Raw genomic sequence first — 17897 nt, forward strand, 5'->3', positions numbered from 1 at the left:
CACACACCTATCCCTGATCCCCAGTGATGAACCTGCTAAAGGACTCATGGACTATATATATACACCACACATGTACACTTCTGTAACATACGGTTCTGACGACGGAGTTGAAGATCCAATTCCAGTCTTTATTTAAACAGAGGATGGTCAGGAAGGCAAGGGTCAATCACAGGAGCAAACAGAATCATAAAGGGTAATCCAAAAGAGTAATCAAAAGCAGAAGAGAGATCGGTTCAGGCAGCTAACATCAAAAATCAATCAACAAGGCAAGGATCTGGAGACATGGCACACTCACAAAAACAATTCTCTTGCAAAATATTACGCTATCCAAAAAAACGTTTGCATTCACTCGAAAAAGATTGTAATTACTACAAAAGAAATACATTAAACTTTGTATTAACTCACTAAATATTTTTGTTTTCTTGCAACAGAATTTTCACCCAAGAAACTCAAATCACTCAAAAGATCTGCATTCTTCTAAAAAGACATTTGTGTTCCCTCACAAAATAATCATACCCAAAGAATCTTTGCATTCACTTGCAAAACATTTATCAAAAAAAAAAAGGAAAGGCTTTTCAATAGAATATATTTGTTACAAGTCATTTTGTTTCGCATCGCCATTTACCCTTAATAGCTCTGAAGCTTTTGATAGAAAGTCTGTGAATAAAATAAATAAATATTACAATCACAAAACCACAATGTGAGCCCAAATGAAAAATAAAACATGTCTGAACATGCATAATACATTTTATCAGCAGCATGAGTCAAATATTTATTTATTTATTTATTTATTTATTTATTTATTTATTTATTTATTTATTTATTTATTTATTTATTTATTTATTTATTTATTTTAATATGAGCATGAAGATGTCATCAATGTCAGCATACCATATAAAGGGACATCGACCATGTTTGTAAGTTCAAATTGGCTATGCTGATGCTTCACAGATGCAGGGAACCTGTCAGAATGAAATATTTGCAAACATAATATAACATGTAAATGAGTTTTTGCTGTTTGCACCTTGTCCAACATGATTTTTTGAGAAGAGGTGCTGGGGATCTGACCTATAGAGCATGTCACATTATGAAACCATAAAAGTGTGTGTGCGTGTGTGTGCTGTGTAAAGTGAAAGATTGGGAGAGAGAGCATTATCGCTCCCTCATGGCCTGAAAGAACAAATCCATCCATTAAAGGAAAGAGACAGCCAAGGTCAACACCCATATAAGGGCAATCATAGCACAACACTGCAAAGAGTAAAGGTTCACTCTATCAATGAGGACTAATGGCTGTTCGACACACTCACAGACACGAGCGGGTGTGTGTGTGTGTGTCTCCTGCTTCAAAGCTCAACTGATAAACGCTGAGATTTCCTATCAAAGCCACACTTCTTCAGCTCTATGCTATGGGGAAAAAACAACAATCAAACAGAATATTACAGTTCTAGTTGATACAGAAGAGATGATGATTGTTTTCATGTTACAGCCAATACACAGTAAAGAGAAGAGGTTATAGACATATAGTAAATGGAGTTATAGTATATAGTACATAGTAAATAGTAAATAGAGACAACCTTCGATATTAATGGTCTGGGAGTGTTATTGTCTCTTACAAAAAAAAATGTAATCCATCTCTGGGTCAAATATGAACAAACACAACTAATTGGTTGATAACTGTAAGTTACGTTAAAATGACTTAGACTCAACTTTATTATCCCATTTAGGAAAACTAAAATTGCAGGTAGGTGCCGTAACACAGGCGAAGTTCCATGTACACATTAATAAAATATTACCCCACAACCTACAATACATCATATGTATTATGATCCCCCTGGACTCATTTAATGACCTAGAGGCCACCATTATAAAAGAATTTCTAACTCTATTTGTCCTGCAAACTAGGAATTCTAAATTGACGTCCTGATGGCATCAGCTGAAACAGAGTTTAAAGAGTGATCTAGGGTGCATTGGATACCCTGAGCCAATGATCATTGGAACCGAATGTTGGGTTCGGCCATATTTGACCTAACTTTATGAAAACCCAGCATTATTTAGACTGTATGCTCACCAAAAAAAAATAAAAAACAACATTTATTTTGAATAAATATACTAAAAGCAGTGAAATGTTTTCTATTTTAACAAATTTTAAGTAATTTATTACAATGATTTCCATCAGAATATACATTCATTCATTTTCTTTTTCGGCTTAGTCGCTTTATTCATTAGAGGTCGCCCCGGCGGAATGAATCAACAATTTATTCAGCATATGTTTTACCCATCGAATGCCCTTCCAGCTGCAACCCATCACTGGGAAACACCCATACACTCTCATTCACACACATCACTACGGACAATTAGGCTTACCCAATTCACCTATAGCGCATGTCTTTGGACTGTATATTTTGGACTAAAATAACATTTTACATATTTTGATTTTTAAGTAAACATTTGTGCTATAAACCTTTTGTTCATCTCTGTCAATCCCCCATTTTTCCCAAGATTCTGCCAGATTTTACAATTCTTTCCTGCTATTTTCCCGTAATTTTCCTGTATTTTTAATCTTTCTATGAAGGGTGGCAATAAACATCAAAAAGACGATCCTCCCTATACGCAACCCATACTGCCGAACCACCAGGGGACACCCTTGCTCTTAAATGTAAACCTGTTCTGTGCTTAATTTTATGCATAGGTATCTATTAATTTTACTTAAGCATGTAAACACTTTGAAATAAATATAAAAACAGCGTGATTTCCTTTCTTTACATTACAGGTGCCGTTGCTCTTCCTATGCAATCCTCGAAACAGTCAATATATGTTGCAATGCGTGACTGTCAGACACACGCCATAGTGATAAATAGATGATGTTTCCCAAAGGGATTCTGTGCACGCGATTTGAAGCGGAGCAAAAGTGGACACTGAGTTTTGGGAAGCGTGTTTAAACAGACATGTACACATAATATTATTATTATTAATAATAATAGTAACATCTAAACATGTCAATATTGGTGGGTTTTCTTTTAAACAGTTGTCTTAAATGAGCCTAAAAAGTTAGGAAAGCACCCGATTGCTTTCATCATGGATCTGTGCATTTTTAAAGTGACACCTCTGTTATTTAATGGAATCAAATGAAAAATCTAAATAAGAGATTCATTCTCTGCTCTCAATCAGAATGTTTAAAATATACAGTGAACAAAAAAGTTAATGAGATTTGATAACATGATTTCATTTCTTTAGCTATTAATTTTAATACGCTAAACCAATTTATTTGCAGCACTTTTCTAATGTATATGCTATTTATTCTATCCTTTGTTAATAAACATCTTACTGACCGTTTTAACTATTTATTTAAAATAAAGCAGCTCTAGATGGACAAATTAAGTAATTTAATAATTTTTTGGGCAATCCCTTATTTTCACATCCCAATGTTGACAGGTATGCTTAACATTATAAACCTCTCTCCTGTAATGTTGAATTAATGAAATAAGTCCTTGCTCATTAAAAAACACTCATGTTTTTATGTACTACATACAAAATAAACGATAAACAAACACACAATGTCAAAAATAATACATAATTTCAAATAAATGTAGAAAAATTACAAAATATAATTATTAACGCATACCATTATTAATGTGCTTTTTAAATTATTTTTAAAAGGTAACCCAAATATAAGGGTTTTGATTCAATTATAATATTGAGCACTTATTTAATCATTTATACATACAAAAAAATCAACTAGCCAAATACTGATGCTTGTTTTTTCAGACTGTGACTTAAAATAAAGATAAAATATTGTCTTTTTCTTAACAACAGCAACAAAGCTTTTCAATATTCCCAAACTCCTGCTATAATCACAAATAGCAAAGACCAGTAATAAAACCGGGTTCATCACACCATTTCATTGGCTCTTTAAATGCACAAAAATAACAGCTTTAACCACCCGATGAAAACCATTAATAGCTTGCACAAGAGCTGAATCAAAAACCCTCCATTTATTCTCAAACATTTCAGCGCTGACAGCCTCATCAGTTGACTGATAGTGGGGATATGCTGGCATTTAACAAGTATACACTGTGCTATGTCATTAGACTCACTCATTCTCCCATCAGAGTTTTATATGAGGGAGGCAGTACAAAAAAAATTAAAAAATAAAACGAATGTCTATAAACAGTGGATGAAGTTTCAGAATTCTGTCTGGCTGATCATGCTGTCAACGGTATAACGTGCAAATAGAGCTGAAAGTGTCTCGTGAAGACGGACAGAGTGATAACAAAATAAACAAGTCAGACATCATCACTTTGAGTCATTGATTTTCAAATGATCAAAGGGCAAAATGATCTCCGAGTGAGATGTTTTAGCAAATATTTTGAAGGTGCTCTCTCATATCCACCACTTGGGTAAAAAATATGGACGTAGTTTCCGTGACGTGAGCCATAGTTTTCTGAAGAGTGCAAGTGAGGCTATAAGTGGTCATGGCCAACCATCTCTATTTTGTTCGGGCATCATCGCGACAATCGGAGATAACCAAAAAAGAGCAATGAGGTGGATATGTAATGAAGCTACAGTACATATGCCTGTTAGCATCTTCTTTAGATGGGCTTTTCTTTGGGAAAAATTATTAATACTGCATTACCTGCGACTTGTTTGTGTTCTGACCACATGTGCTTAGTTGTATACTATATCAATTAAGTGTTTAGTCTTTTAAAAACACTGTTGTAATACATTGAGCCAGTAAACATTATTCTTATGACATTTTTCAGCAGGAGGAAAATTCGAATTACTTCAAAATACTTCCGATATAGTCTATGTTAGTAAATGCAAGGCCAAGCATAACACTGAGAACGTTCCAGAGGACTGTTATATAGCCTATAGATAATAGTGCATTCAAGTTCTAAAGAAAATTATAGATGATAAATTATCTTAAATAAAACAAATACATTTATAGATAAGGTATATAAGTATGTAATTTCCCTCACCTAGGAAATAGAGGCCACTTGTTTGTGAGCACAATTAAGTACTCACAGCATGCCATATTATCTGATAATTGTCGGAAATAATTCCAAAAGGCAATTGACTGTGTAAAGCCACATAAGTTCACATGCCAAGTTCAGTGGCTAATCAGCCGGAATCAGCTGAGGTGAACGGCGACCAGTGAGACCTAATATTAGCTATGTGTACCAAAAAAAAAAAATTTTTTCTTTTGCTGTAAAGTTGACCATTTTAACATCAAGGTCATTAGAAATGTGCTCTATTATGGAGCCAGGCCTAGCAGAATTTCGATGAATTGCACTTTCAGTTACTTCCGTATTATATTCACAAGGGAGAATGGGATGTTGCGGCTTGGTAGAGACCTTCCTAAAAGTGAATGTACACCAGAACAAATTGGAATTTATTTCTAAACATAATAGTTTTAATAACTAATTTCTAATAACTGATTTATTTTTTCTTTGCCATGATGACAATAAATAATATTTGACTAGAGATTTTTCAAGACACTTCTATACAGCTGAAAGTGACATTTATAGGTTTAACTAGGCTAGTTAGTGCATTTAGGCAAGTTGTTGTATACTGATGGTTTGTTCTGTAGACCATCGTGAAAAAAAAATACCTTAAGGGGGCTAATAATTTTGACCTTAAATGTTGACCTTAAAAGCCAGATGTTGGCTTTTTAAAAATTAAAAACTGCTTTCATTCTACCCGAAATAAAACAAAACATCTCCAGAAGAAAAAAATTTCCAGGCTCTGTTAAACATCCTTTGGGAAATATAAAAAAAATAATAATAATAAATAAAGGGGGGCTAATAATTCTGACTTCAACTTTTTAATGTGGGAAAATGCTTTGAAAATTTTATTAACAATAAACTTAACAATACACGTTTGGCAAATTGACTATCCTTTGATTATGTTATGGTTGTTTTTGTCCCATTGACTTCCATTATAATGATAGACTATAATTTCAAAGCCATGACGCCACATTAATTATTCTTAGTTGTTGGTGGTTTTAATTGTTGGGAAGAAGTACAATTAATTTTTTTGCTGTTGATCATCAGTTGCACTGCAAAAAAAAGTGTAGTTTGTTTAAAAAAGTTTATTTTCTTGTAGATTTAAAATTGTGCTATATGGAGTATGGTGTGTGTGTGTGTGTGCGCACGCAAGTGCGAGAGAGACAAACATATCAAGGCGAGAGAAACTAAATAAGGACCTCAGCTCTCAAAACATAGTAAACATGCATTACCTGATAAAAGTCTTGTCGTCGATCCCAGTTGTAAGAGCTACCAATAATAATTTGACTTCTAGTTGATCAATTGGAAAAGTGGCAGAAGGTAGATTTATATGAAGAACTGCACCCCAATCATCACAAATACTGCAGAAGACCTGTTGGAATCGGCATGGACCCAAGATTCTCATAGAAATCAGTCAAGTTTGGTGAAGAAAAAATCATGGTTTAAGTTTACATTAAGTATGGGGGAGTGCAAGAGATCTGCAGAGTGGATGGTAACATTAACAGCCTGAGGTATCAAGACATTTGTGCTGCCCATTACATTACAAACCACAGGAGATGGCAAATTCTTCAGTAGGATAGCGCTCCTCATACTTCAGCCTCCACATCAAAGTTCCTGAAAGCCTAGTCACCAGACATGAGCATCATTGAGCATGTCTGGATTAAGATGAAGGAGGAGACATTGAAGATGAAATCCAAAGAATCATGATGAACTCTGGTAGTCCGGTAAGAAAGCTTTCTTTGCCATAATAAGTTATTTGGGTCCATGCAGAGATGCAGTCCTGTGCAGATGGATGCAGTCTTCCAAGCTCATGGAAGTCATACACACTTTACATTATTGCTGTTAAGTGACAAGACTTTTGTCTCAGCAAAGTCAGACCTTACTGTCCTTATTAAATTATTAAAAATCAAGATTTGATCATATTTCATTTTGGTAAAACAAGCCTAATCTAGAGGCCTTTGCGGGTACCACTTCTGATACCAAGTAAACAACTAGAAGTCAAGTTATTACAGTATTTGTTGTTTCTAAAACTTGGATAGGCGACAAGACTTTTGTCAGTTAGTGTAGTAAGTGTATTCAAGCATGCACACTATAATCTGCTGTTACTCTACAGAACTCCATATAAAAGACAGATGTTTTTTTTTAATTCATACTCCAGGACTGTTGCATCAATCAGTCGTACTTCATATAAATAGTTCATGATGATGGTTGCATGAGAGGTATTTTCTTTAGCACACTTTGGGACTCTATGCAATGCTAAAAAAAACTAGCATTTAAATCACAAAATGGAATTTGAAGAAGGCTCGTTGTCTAGAGATTGTCGTTGGATTTGAGGTTTAATTGGAAGGTAGAGCAGTTGAACTAAAGCGAGGCTATGTTGGGTTCAGATGTGGAGTGCAGGGTTAACACTGCTGGTGGCCTTCTTCAATGATCTCAAGTGCAGCACAATAACGCCTTTAACAACCTGCTGAAAAACATTAATGGCTTCGGCAGGAACTATGACTGTTATACTGACTGCCCCAGTCTTTTTCACTCTCCCCTCTCCTTCTGTCCTCCTCATTACTGCCTTCATTCGCCTTTTCTCATTCCCAGTACCTTCTGTGCCATTTCTTTCATGAGGAATGAATTGGAAAGATGAGAATAAGAGTAATTTCGGCTCTCTCTAAACCTTGCATGCTGTGTTTCCATGGTTTCTTAATGTGCTGTTTTACTCCCAGTTCTATAGCTTCTTAGTTTTCTATAGTCCGTCACAAAAGGCGACATGAGGCTCCAGACTTCGAGAGGATTTTCTCGTTTATTTTCTGTCTTTATTTCTTTTACCTTGATTGTTCTGGTTTAATCAGACAATCAAACTTTTTCTGCTTTCTTGTGTAATGAATGCAGGAGGATAAGCTATGTCAGGAATAATGCAATAGATTATCGGTTTACTTTTTGCAAGTATGTAATGTACGTGTATATACAGAGAACAAGTAATGAACACGAAGAAAGATAGATAGATGATAGATAGATAGATAGATAGATAGATGATAGACAGATAGATAGATAGATAGATAGATAGATAGATAGATAGATAGATAGATAGATAGATAGATAGATAGATAGATAGATAGATAGATAGATAGATAGATAGATAGATAGATAGATAGATAGATAGATAGATAGATAGATAGATAGATAGATAGATAGATAGATAGATAGATAGATAGATAGATAGATAGATAGATAGATAGATAGATAGATAGATAGATAGATAGATAGATAGATAGATAGATAGTGAAAGCCCAGAGAGCAGTTGAAATCTCTCAGTAGTTATTCAGTAACCCTCTGCTCTTCGTCATTGTAAATTAGTATTAGCTCCTTCAGTCCAACATCTACATTATCAGGATGATGAAGATGAAACCAGGGTGAACGTTTTAGCAAGACAAGGAAACTCTCAAATGGCTTTAGAGAAAGAAAATCAAGCTTAAGAATGTCCCAGCCAATTACTCCAATATAAAATACATGCATGTGACTTCATTCACCATATGAGAGGTGTCTTTAAGCTGCCATCACCAAAAATTTTATATAAAAATTACTTTTATATAAAATATTGAATACATTTCAGTAATTCAGTGCTTTTTTCCTTGTGTCATTTCATTAATATTACACTTAAATTTTTGTTTAGATTTTTTTGTTTTGTTTTGTTTCATTGTGATGCTTATACTGTTTGGGTTTTACCAAAATCTGGTTCAATGCTATGTCAAAGGCTCCTTTAGTAATATTAATCCCAGGAAATAACATGACGTGTTCAATACTTATTTTCTCCACTGTATATATATATATATATATATATATATATATATATATATATATATATATATATATATATATATATATATATATATATATATTTGTATGTATGTATGTATGAGCAATATGATACAATTAGCAGTGCGATATGGCTGTACATCAGCAGTGTTGGGGGTCATGCATAGGAGCTCCCCACTTTATGAGGATTTACCTACTTCCGACAATTAATCACATCTGCAGCTGATTCCAGAGCAGCAGAAACCGTTACTAATTCACCAATGTCATTGTAGAGCTAGTGCTTGAATGATTCTCTAGCATAATATCTAAAGTGATAACAAAACAGGTGATTTTTAGGTGATTTTTGGCATTAAATGCCATCAGTCTAGAGAAATTTCCCAGTATCTCTCTGTTGCAATTGGGATATCACAGTAATTATCAGAAAAAGGCCAAGGCAGCACAAACACTACCAGATTACTGTTGTGTTTGCGATAAGGAAAAACGTTAAACACATGAGGGCATTTCTTCTTTCTTTCTTTTTACTGAACTAGTCTGCAGTAACGAAAATAGGTGACGCATTAGAAACAAACAGATGGCCAACCAAAAAGTAACTCAGGGTTATACAAAGAACGGCCAACACAAAATCTATATATTCCTGATTTGCGAGTCCCATCTCACACTCAATACACTACAATGCTGCCTACAACTATGTGTATACCTATTTATACTGCCTACAACGATCTGTACACATATTCATTGTACATACCACTGTCAATTTTACATTGGCTTGTTATTTTACATTTTTTTGGGAGTATGCTGTTTTATTTTGCACTGTCTGTATTTTGCACTGTTGTTGTACTCCCACTGTCTGTATTTTGTACTGCCTGGAGCCAGCACCTAAGCTTTTCACTCATTATAGCACACGTGCTGCTGCTGATATGACAATAAAAGTGATTTGATTTGAATTATATGGTTTAAATACAGCACTATAACATACAAAAGAGAGAAATCGACTTACAACGTCACTTACTAGTTTTATAATAATTTGATCAGCTGTAGTTTGAAATTATGAGGGCTTATTATGCTGTCTCTGTCACCATCTTGTGGATGGACAACATCAACCGTCTTTGCTCTGCTCAATATGACTGGCTGATGGATTCCGATGTGCTGTCTCTCTAAAATTATAAAATTTAAAAATAGGCACTATCTTTATATGTATCCTTAAAAAAATTGCATTGTAGCAATCCAAACAAAAACATTCTCTCAAAGGGCCCTATCATACACCCGGCGCAATGCGGCGCACGGCGGAATGCAATCGTTCTTTGCTAGTTTCTGCTTGGCGCAAGAGTCGTTTCAACGTTTTGCACCACGCTGTTTAAATACCAAATGTATTTGAGCTCATATGTGCGCCCATAGGCGTTCTGGTCTAAAAAAAGGAGGTGGGTTATGGTGCATTGATGGCGCGTTGCTATTTTGAGGAACCAAAATAGACTGTACAATAGACCAGATCAAAGCAGGTCTAATAGTCCGTGCGCCTCACTAAAGCATTGCTTAATACACACAGGCTGTACAGCAATATGCAAATACCTTTACAAATAAAAAGGAATTAAAGGATTAAAATAATAGAAACATTATTATTTTGTAGCCTACAAAAAAAACATACTTTCATGCCTTCATCTCAGGGGGCTTTTTCAGTTTATTCATAGCAATTTGCTAATTTGTATAATGTTATTATTAGTAGTATTATTACTTATTACATGCATATTTATATTTGTTTTAAAAAAAAACGAGCTTAGATTTGCCCAGCTTTCAGGTTTTAGACTATATTCAGCATAGCATGTGTATTTGGATATAAATCCAAATACACATGTTTTTAAGTCAAATACAGATGTTTTTTGATCACACTTCATTATTATTGTTTATTTATTCGTTTGCTGGAAATTAGAACTGAATTTAGTAATAGTTTTGAAACAAATCTTTGCGCTTAACTACCAAAATGAATTATGTATAGGCTAATGAATGTCTGTGCGTGCAACAATTCCTTATCCATGAGAGTGAAAGTGAAAGTAAAGAATGAGGAGTTTCATCTCTCATTCAGGCGCTGTAGCTGCTCTGTTTAACAGTTTTTTCGCTAGCGAAGGGTTCAGTTTTTCCACTTACAAAGTCCGCCATGTAAATAGCAAATGCGATATGGCGTGGCACAACTGACTCTTAAATAGAATAGGAGATAAGACTCTGATTGGTTTATTCTCAAAACACACCTATAACTCATTAAGACAATAAGCTCAACCATGCTAGACCATGCGCCGTGGCGCAAAACAGATTTTTCCGTCCTTAAAATAGCAAAAGTGCGCATTGACCGTCAAAATAGAGCCCAAAGTCTCAAAAGTACATCATGTTGTCCAACAGCTGCAATAAACTGTAGTGAGTTTACTGATCTGACAGTTTAATATATTTTAATATGTAATTAATTTAGGTTTAATTTTGTAACCTACTGAATGACATTCTTTCCAAATATAATAACAAATATATAATAATCAATAAATTCAATGTTTAAATTCATCTTAAGACAACATATAAGCAGTGTTTCAACTTTTTAAAAAAATTAATTTGTTGTTATAACACACGATACTGTCACCAAATGACATTCATTTTACTTTTTTCTCTAAATGTGAGTAGTTTTATTAAAATACTGACCAAATGTTATCAGAGAATTGTAGAACAAAACAAATATTAACATTTTACTCAAAGCCATAGCTACTCGGTATAGAAAAACTGCTAATTTTCCAGCGGTCTCTTACCTTTTCCAAAGCTGCAGCTACACCACAGGGCTTTTACAGATCCGCAGGCTTCTTATTAAACATCTGGAAACACAAATAAGGATTACAACTTGAATTATTGGAAAAAAGCTGCTAAAACTTCACTTTTACAGTATGTCCACTGTTTCAAACGGCAAGGGTTTTCGCAGTGAGAGATGTTTAATTTCTGATAAACTATCCCTTATAACACTTCGATTGTAAACCAGCCAACTCGCTCACACACACACCTCAGAAGCAGAACTAAACAAGCGAATTACCATAAAACCACCTAGAGCTAATTTGCCTTTAGCCGTCACTGTGAAATAATTGTTACTCTCTCCGTCTCGCGATCACACTCCATATGACTCGTTACATTATGCAATGCCATCAGAGGAGCATTATGGGATGCGCTGAACATCTGCTTGTTGTGCTTGCACATATTTTAACACAACACCTGTAATTATGCAAATGATACAGCATGTGATTACCCTGTGTAACAATGACACGGGGTAATGATTACAGTGGGTTTAATCACAAACGCACTCGCACGTATAGACCAAATGTATTTACAAAACACACACACATACAACATTAACTATGAAGCTGCAATTGCATACCAATCAGCCAATGTTCAGCCACAAAACTGCTTCTTCTATAGGCTTTGAAGTGTTTATATTACATTTCTCCCCTTAAAGGGAAACGTCGCTTTGTTATTTATGGGATTTTGCCTTTGTTTGACAGGAGAGCTGAGAGATTGGAGAATGGGATCAGAATGTGACGCAAACTGAAATTTAACATACATCTCTGGAACTGTGTGACTCATACACTGCTTCACAAGGAGAGAAGAATCGTGCCATTGTGTTTGCATCAAAATTAAGGCAATTTTAATGTCATTGTTTTGCTTTGTGACATTTTATGACAATAAAGGAAGTGAAAAAGGTTGTACCCAACAATTTGTTTAAATGTATGCTTGTTTGTTTGTTTTTTTAAAGCATTCATTGCCTTTGGTAGCCACACTCACACACAAAATAAATAATACAAATGGCAATGGGTAATTGATGACAGATTTTTGTTGACAACTTTTTAAGTCGACCCTTTTTTTGTACATATATTTTCTTGTTCTGCAGCCACAAAAAGCTAAAACATCGAATTTGATGTCGTTTACAAAAACTAATAAAATATATTTTAACTAAAATAAAACCTAAAATATATTAGATGCAAACTAAACTTAAACTAATAATAATTTTCTTGGCAACTAACTACAAAAAGATTGAAGTAGGAGACTAACATTACTGACTGAAAATAAAACATTTACAATGAAATTAATGTAATTCTTAATTAGGATACTTATGTCAAATAACACAAACTAATATTCAGAATTAAAAAAAAACTGAATATTGAAAACGAGCAAATTCATAAAACAAATAAAAATGTATATAATACTTCTGTAATGGGAAGTAATGCTGGACAAAGGGACTGTTGATTCAAATGCAGATTTATTAAACAGAATGGTTAGGTAAGCAACAGTCAACACAGGAGTAAACAGATGTACACGACCAATTCCAGAGTCGTGGTCATATAACTGGTAGATGGTCAGAAAGCAGGCAGCAGACAGGGTAAAACAAACAAAACAAAGCAAGGTTCAAAACCACAGAAGGCAAGGAAAATGCATTGTAATGTTCACTAACAGCATAACAAGACTCAGCAATGAAAGTCTCACAGAGAGCCATATATATGTGTGGTGTAATCAGTCCATGAGCAGCATCAGCTGTGGGAGTGTAATCAATGGAGACTTGGAGCAGGTGTGTGTGTGTGTTGCATGACTAGATCTTGTAGTCCATAAACCAGCAGATTTGTATTTCTCCAGCGATCTGAATGGGCTAAATCGCTGGTGACTGTGACAACTAAAATAACAAAACAATGTAAGCTCTCTCTTACTGGTTTCAAAGTGAGATTCAGAAAAGATGGGAAATGGACTGGAAATATGGAGTAATAAAAAACGTATTTAAAAGTCCTACTGAAATGTACATTTAAAAAGGATCCATAAGACTCAGTAGCCTAGAAACAACAAAAAAGTATTAATTTTAACCCTTATTATTATTTTTGATTTCGAATTTAATTTATAAAGCAATTTGTTTACATTTTTATTTATTTATTTATTTATTTTGCTTGTTTTTCAAATAGTAAGACATTCTACCTTTATTTGTAAGGGCTATTTACAACTGGAAATGCATTAGACATATAATTTTCTAATGCAGTTATAATTTTTGTCCATATAGCATTAAAGTAACATAAGTTTAATACAAAATTAAGTTTATTTTCAAACAAAAAAAAAAATATTAAAAATAACATTTGATATTTCAGTTTTCTAAACATGTTTGAGAATTTCTGTAAGATAATCACTCCCTTCATGTTCATGCTCTGCAGCATTTAATAGCCAAGTTCTTTTTTAAGTACATTCATACATTAAGGTTAATTTTTGAAATTATTCAAATAAAAGCCAAAATACATTTTATCTGAAAACTTAAACTAAACAAAAATAACTGAAGCAGGAATTAGAAATACAAACTAATCAGTTACTCCAGGATTTTTGCCTTGACATTAAAGAATATATATTTTACAAGGTTTTTGTTTGTTTTCACAGCAAAACACAAGTTTTGAAACATACATTTTTTGTAAAAAGTCGTCACAATAAGTGATTTTAGCCCATACATTTCTTTTTAAAATATTTTCCAAATTATGTTTGGAAACGGAATATAAACAGAGAAGGGGAATATTAAACATACAGGATATTATATGGATTTTCACAACACATACATTTGAAGACAAAATTATTACCCTACCCCCAACCCCTCCCCCCCATTTTTTTTTCCACAATTTCTGCTTAACGAAGAGAAGATTATTTTCAACATATTTCAAAACGTAATAGTTGACTGATTTATTTTATCTCTGCGATGATGACAGTAAATAATATTTTACCAGATATTTTTCAAGACACTTCTATTTAAAAAAAGAAAAGAAAAATCAAAGGGGGCCTAATAATTCTGATTTAAACTGTATCTCATCTGCCAGACAGACTCCAACAGTCTTCGTCTTTGGGTATAATTGTGGCTAAAATACTTGTGCTCCAGCATTGGAAGACATCTTGACCCCCTTTATTTCAAATGTGGATTGCAAACATGATTTTGGTAATAAAGATGCTTCTTCCATCATAAAATTTTTTAGTGTCTAGGGTTTATTTCTTGAATATGTAGATGAACAAACCAGCCACTTAACCTCTGTAGATTTAATTTCAGAGACTTAATTTATCTATTTGTTTATTTATTTATTTTTATTCATTTATTTTATTTTCTGTTGTCATTTGCTAAACTATGTTGTCGTTGTTTTGCTCATTGTTTAAGAATTTATCTGGGACAGTGCTGAGAGTTGTGTGTGTGCGTGGTTCGCTGTGGTTGTTCTTAAAAAATTTTATAAAATAAAATTATTTCAAAAGCAACACATTTCATAAATAAAATCAATCTAAATGCTAAAAAAGCTCATTCAAAATACTAATAAAACTACCGAAAAACTACAAATGCTGTCTCTTCCTAATTTCAGCGTGAGATTCAGCAAGCCAGCGGAGCGGACTGAAGAGTCTGGAATGATAGATGACAACAGGAAGAGGCAGATAGAAAGACAGAGACGTAGAGACGGAGGCCTGGAACTGACAAGTGTTTGTGGGACACTGAAAAAGAAGCAGACGCCAAGAAGACAAGCAGAGATGAGAAAGGATGGGTCAGGACGAGAATGTAAAAAAGCGAACAGACCCAAGCAGAAAGAAGCCGATGACACAGAGCGGGAAAGAGAGAAAGAGAGAGAGCGAGAGCAGGCGTCAGGCTTCTGGGTAATCTGCGTTATGAAGAGAGACAGTGCAGACAGCAGAATCAATGGACCTGTCTGTGTGCTGGAGAACGAAGCCCTGGTTCCAGCCCTAGTCGTCCTGGAGCTCAGTAAAGCAGACAGAGCACGCAAACTCATCTCCTGCCCGAGACCAGAGCTTCTCACAGGGGGCAGAGGAGGCTCCCACCAAACGCTAAATCAGCCGGAGCTGTCGCTAACGCTTAGCACGGCAATATGTTCCAATACATCGCAGTCAAGGGCACGGAGGAGAGCTGACCCGCCGACGAGGGGTGGAGAAGGAGAGAGCCTTGATGAACTGGAGCAAATCAACCTGGAGGTGGAGCGGGGAAAAATGAAAGAATAAGAATCAGTGTTGGAGAGTGAGAGAGTGTAGAAAAAAATGAAAGAAAAATGGAGAAGGATTTTCAGAGTTCTTCTGTACTAATGTAGTGCGATTATTATGGTACTTTGCACTTTTTTAGGCATTAAAGACATTATATGCTACTGAAATAAACTTTAATAAATGTAAAATATATGAATTTAATAGCATTTAATGTAGGGTCTGTAAAAAATCCATTAAAATAAGTTTAGTCTGTTTTGATATTAGATATTCAAGTTTATGAATTAAAACTGTCAACAATTTGGTTCAAAAAGAATATGAAGATGTTGTTGGCCGTAGTGCATGTGTTACGACCGGGTGGGGGGGGTGGGGGGGGGACTGACGGATACAACTGAGGTAAGATCCAATATGCAGGTTTATTCAGCATCAGGCAAGCAGTGGTCAAATCAGGTACAAACGGGTATGTGCATGCAAATCCAAAATCGCTGTCGTATAAACAGGCAACAGGTCACAAGGTAGGCGGCTAAACAGGAAAACAGGGAATACAAGGCTAGGGTCTAACACGGAGAAACAAGACAGGGAAACGCGTTGTAATGTTACACTGGGTAAACAAGACTCTGCAAACTGGAAGGGTACATAAGTCGCTTATAAGCGGTGTGATATCAGTCTCCGACAAGGTGCTTGCAATCAGGGTAGATGAATGAACAGGCGTGCGTGACTGGAAGAAGTGCATGTATGAAAATGTAGTCCTGGGAAATGCGGAAGTGTAGTCCTGGTATAGTGGAAACCAGCAATCTCCGGAGAGCGATCGCTGGTTCTCGTAACAGCATGTGTGTGAATGTGAGTGTGTGTTTCGCAGTATTCGGTTGTGGCTGGAAGGGCATTCACTGCGTAAAGCATGTAAGGGTCAATCTATTAGTCAAATGACGGAACTAACAGTATGGGTGAAGGTTAAATGCATGTAAGCCCTTTCAGCACATGTGAAATGAAATATTTTTACTTGTTTCAATTTATTTTAATTTGTTTTCAACTCGGAATTTAATTTGACTCCAATTTATAATCGTTTCAATTTAGATTCATCCAATTCAAGCTGATCACCTTTACATTCATTTGTCAGGCAAAGACTTTCCATTCCAATTCACATCATGAAACAAAATAAGTCAATTCAGATTATACAACATCAGTTACTCAAAGACTAATTTAAGAGTTCAGTCGTACGAAATTGTACGATTTTAAAAAGGAGGCGTGGCGCCTAACCCCACCACTAAACCCAACCGTCATTGGGGGATGAGTAAATCGTACTAAATTGTACGAATTAGATCGTACGAATTCATGAGAATTAGCCACTAAATCAAAAAGTGATGAATTGCCGTGAGATTGTGTTGGTATGCCTGCTGTGCCAGATTTATGCCAAATCTGGGCCAGAATTCTTTGCTACTTGGATTGTTAAAACTAAGCTAACTTAATTCCTTCATGTTGTCTCAACACAAATTCTGGTAACATTTTATTTTGATGGTCCATTTGAGTATTAGTAGACTGTCTGCTTAATATCTGTTGATACTGCTCCTTCAACAGACATTTAACTGACTATAAGAAACTTTGCAAGTACATGTCAACTTACACTAACCATAGCCCCAACCTAACACTCTACTTATAACCAAATACTCATGACCCAAATCCTTTGTGTGGAATCCAGCATTTTTTATAGTGTAGGCATATTCAACCATAAAGGTCATATCAAATGGTTCAATATCATATTGAGTATTGCAGCATCCCTACTTCTTACTTTATTAAACTGTAGATTAACTGTACTTCTACTGATTAATAAATCACAAATTGAAGCCCCATACACATCCTGAAAATGCATGCTTTACAATAGAACACAGTGTAACATGCTCAAAATTTGATTCTTGTGCACAGCCAACAATAAAAAAGAACAGCACACTGTATCCTGTTGGTCATGGGAGCTCAACACAACACCCCCATAAAGCGACCTGCTCCACGGAAAATAAACCCGCTTTTATTAAGCTACAGACACAGACTGGAGTCTCCATTTTCAAAAGTTAGCATCTCCCTCCGCTCCTCAAACTG

At 35.0% G+C, this 17897-nt stretch overlaps 1 protein-coding gene across 46 annotated transcripts in view; it reads right to left on the reverse strand.

The window, feature by feature from the left end:
• The window catches only part of LOC137489979 (uncharacterized), a 656302-nt gene that overhangs the window by 566450 nt on the left and 71955 nt on the right, over window positions 1-17897 (reverse strand). For 32 of the 46 annotated variants that reach the window (XR_012405535.1, XR_012405510.1, XR_012405512.1 and 29 more), the window contains one exon: window positions 11591-11653. The exons of 4 other annotated variants lie outside the window; for them this stretch is intronic. The gene's annotated coding sequence lies outside the window, so the exon portion shown is untranslated. Of the gene's footprint in view, window positions 1-11590; window positions 11654-15519; window positions 15798-17897 lie in introns of all 46 variants that reach the window. 10 more of the 46 variants (XR_012405496.1, XR_012405502.1, XR_012405499.1 and 7 more) reach the window with 1 other exon arrangement.

This window comes from Danio rerio, chromosome 1 (assembly GCF_049306965.1).
Source record: "Danio rerio strain Tuebingen ecotype United States chromosome 1, GRCz12tu, whole genome shotgun sequence".
NCBI lineage: Eukaryota > Metazoa > Chordata > Actinopteri > Cypriniformes > Danionidae > Danio > Danio rerio.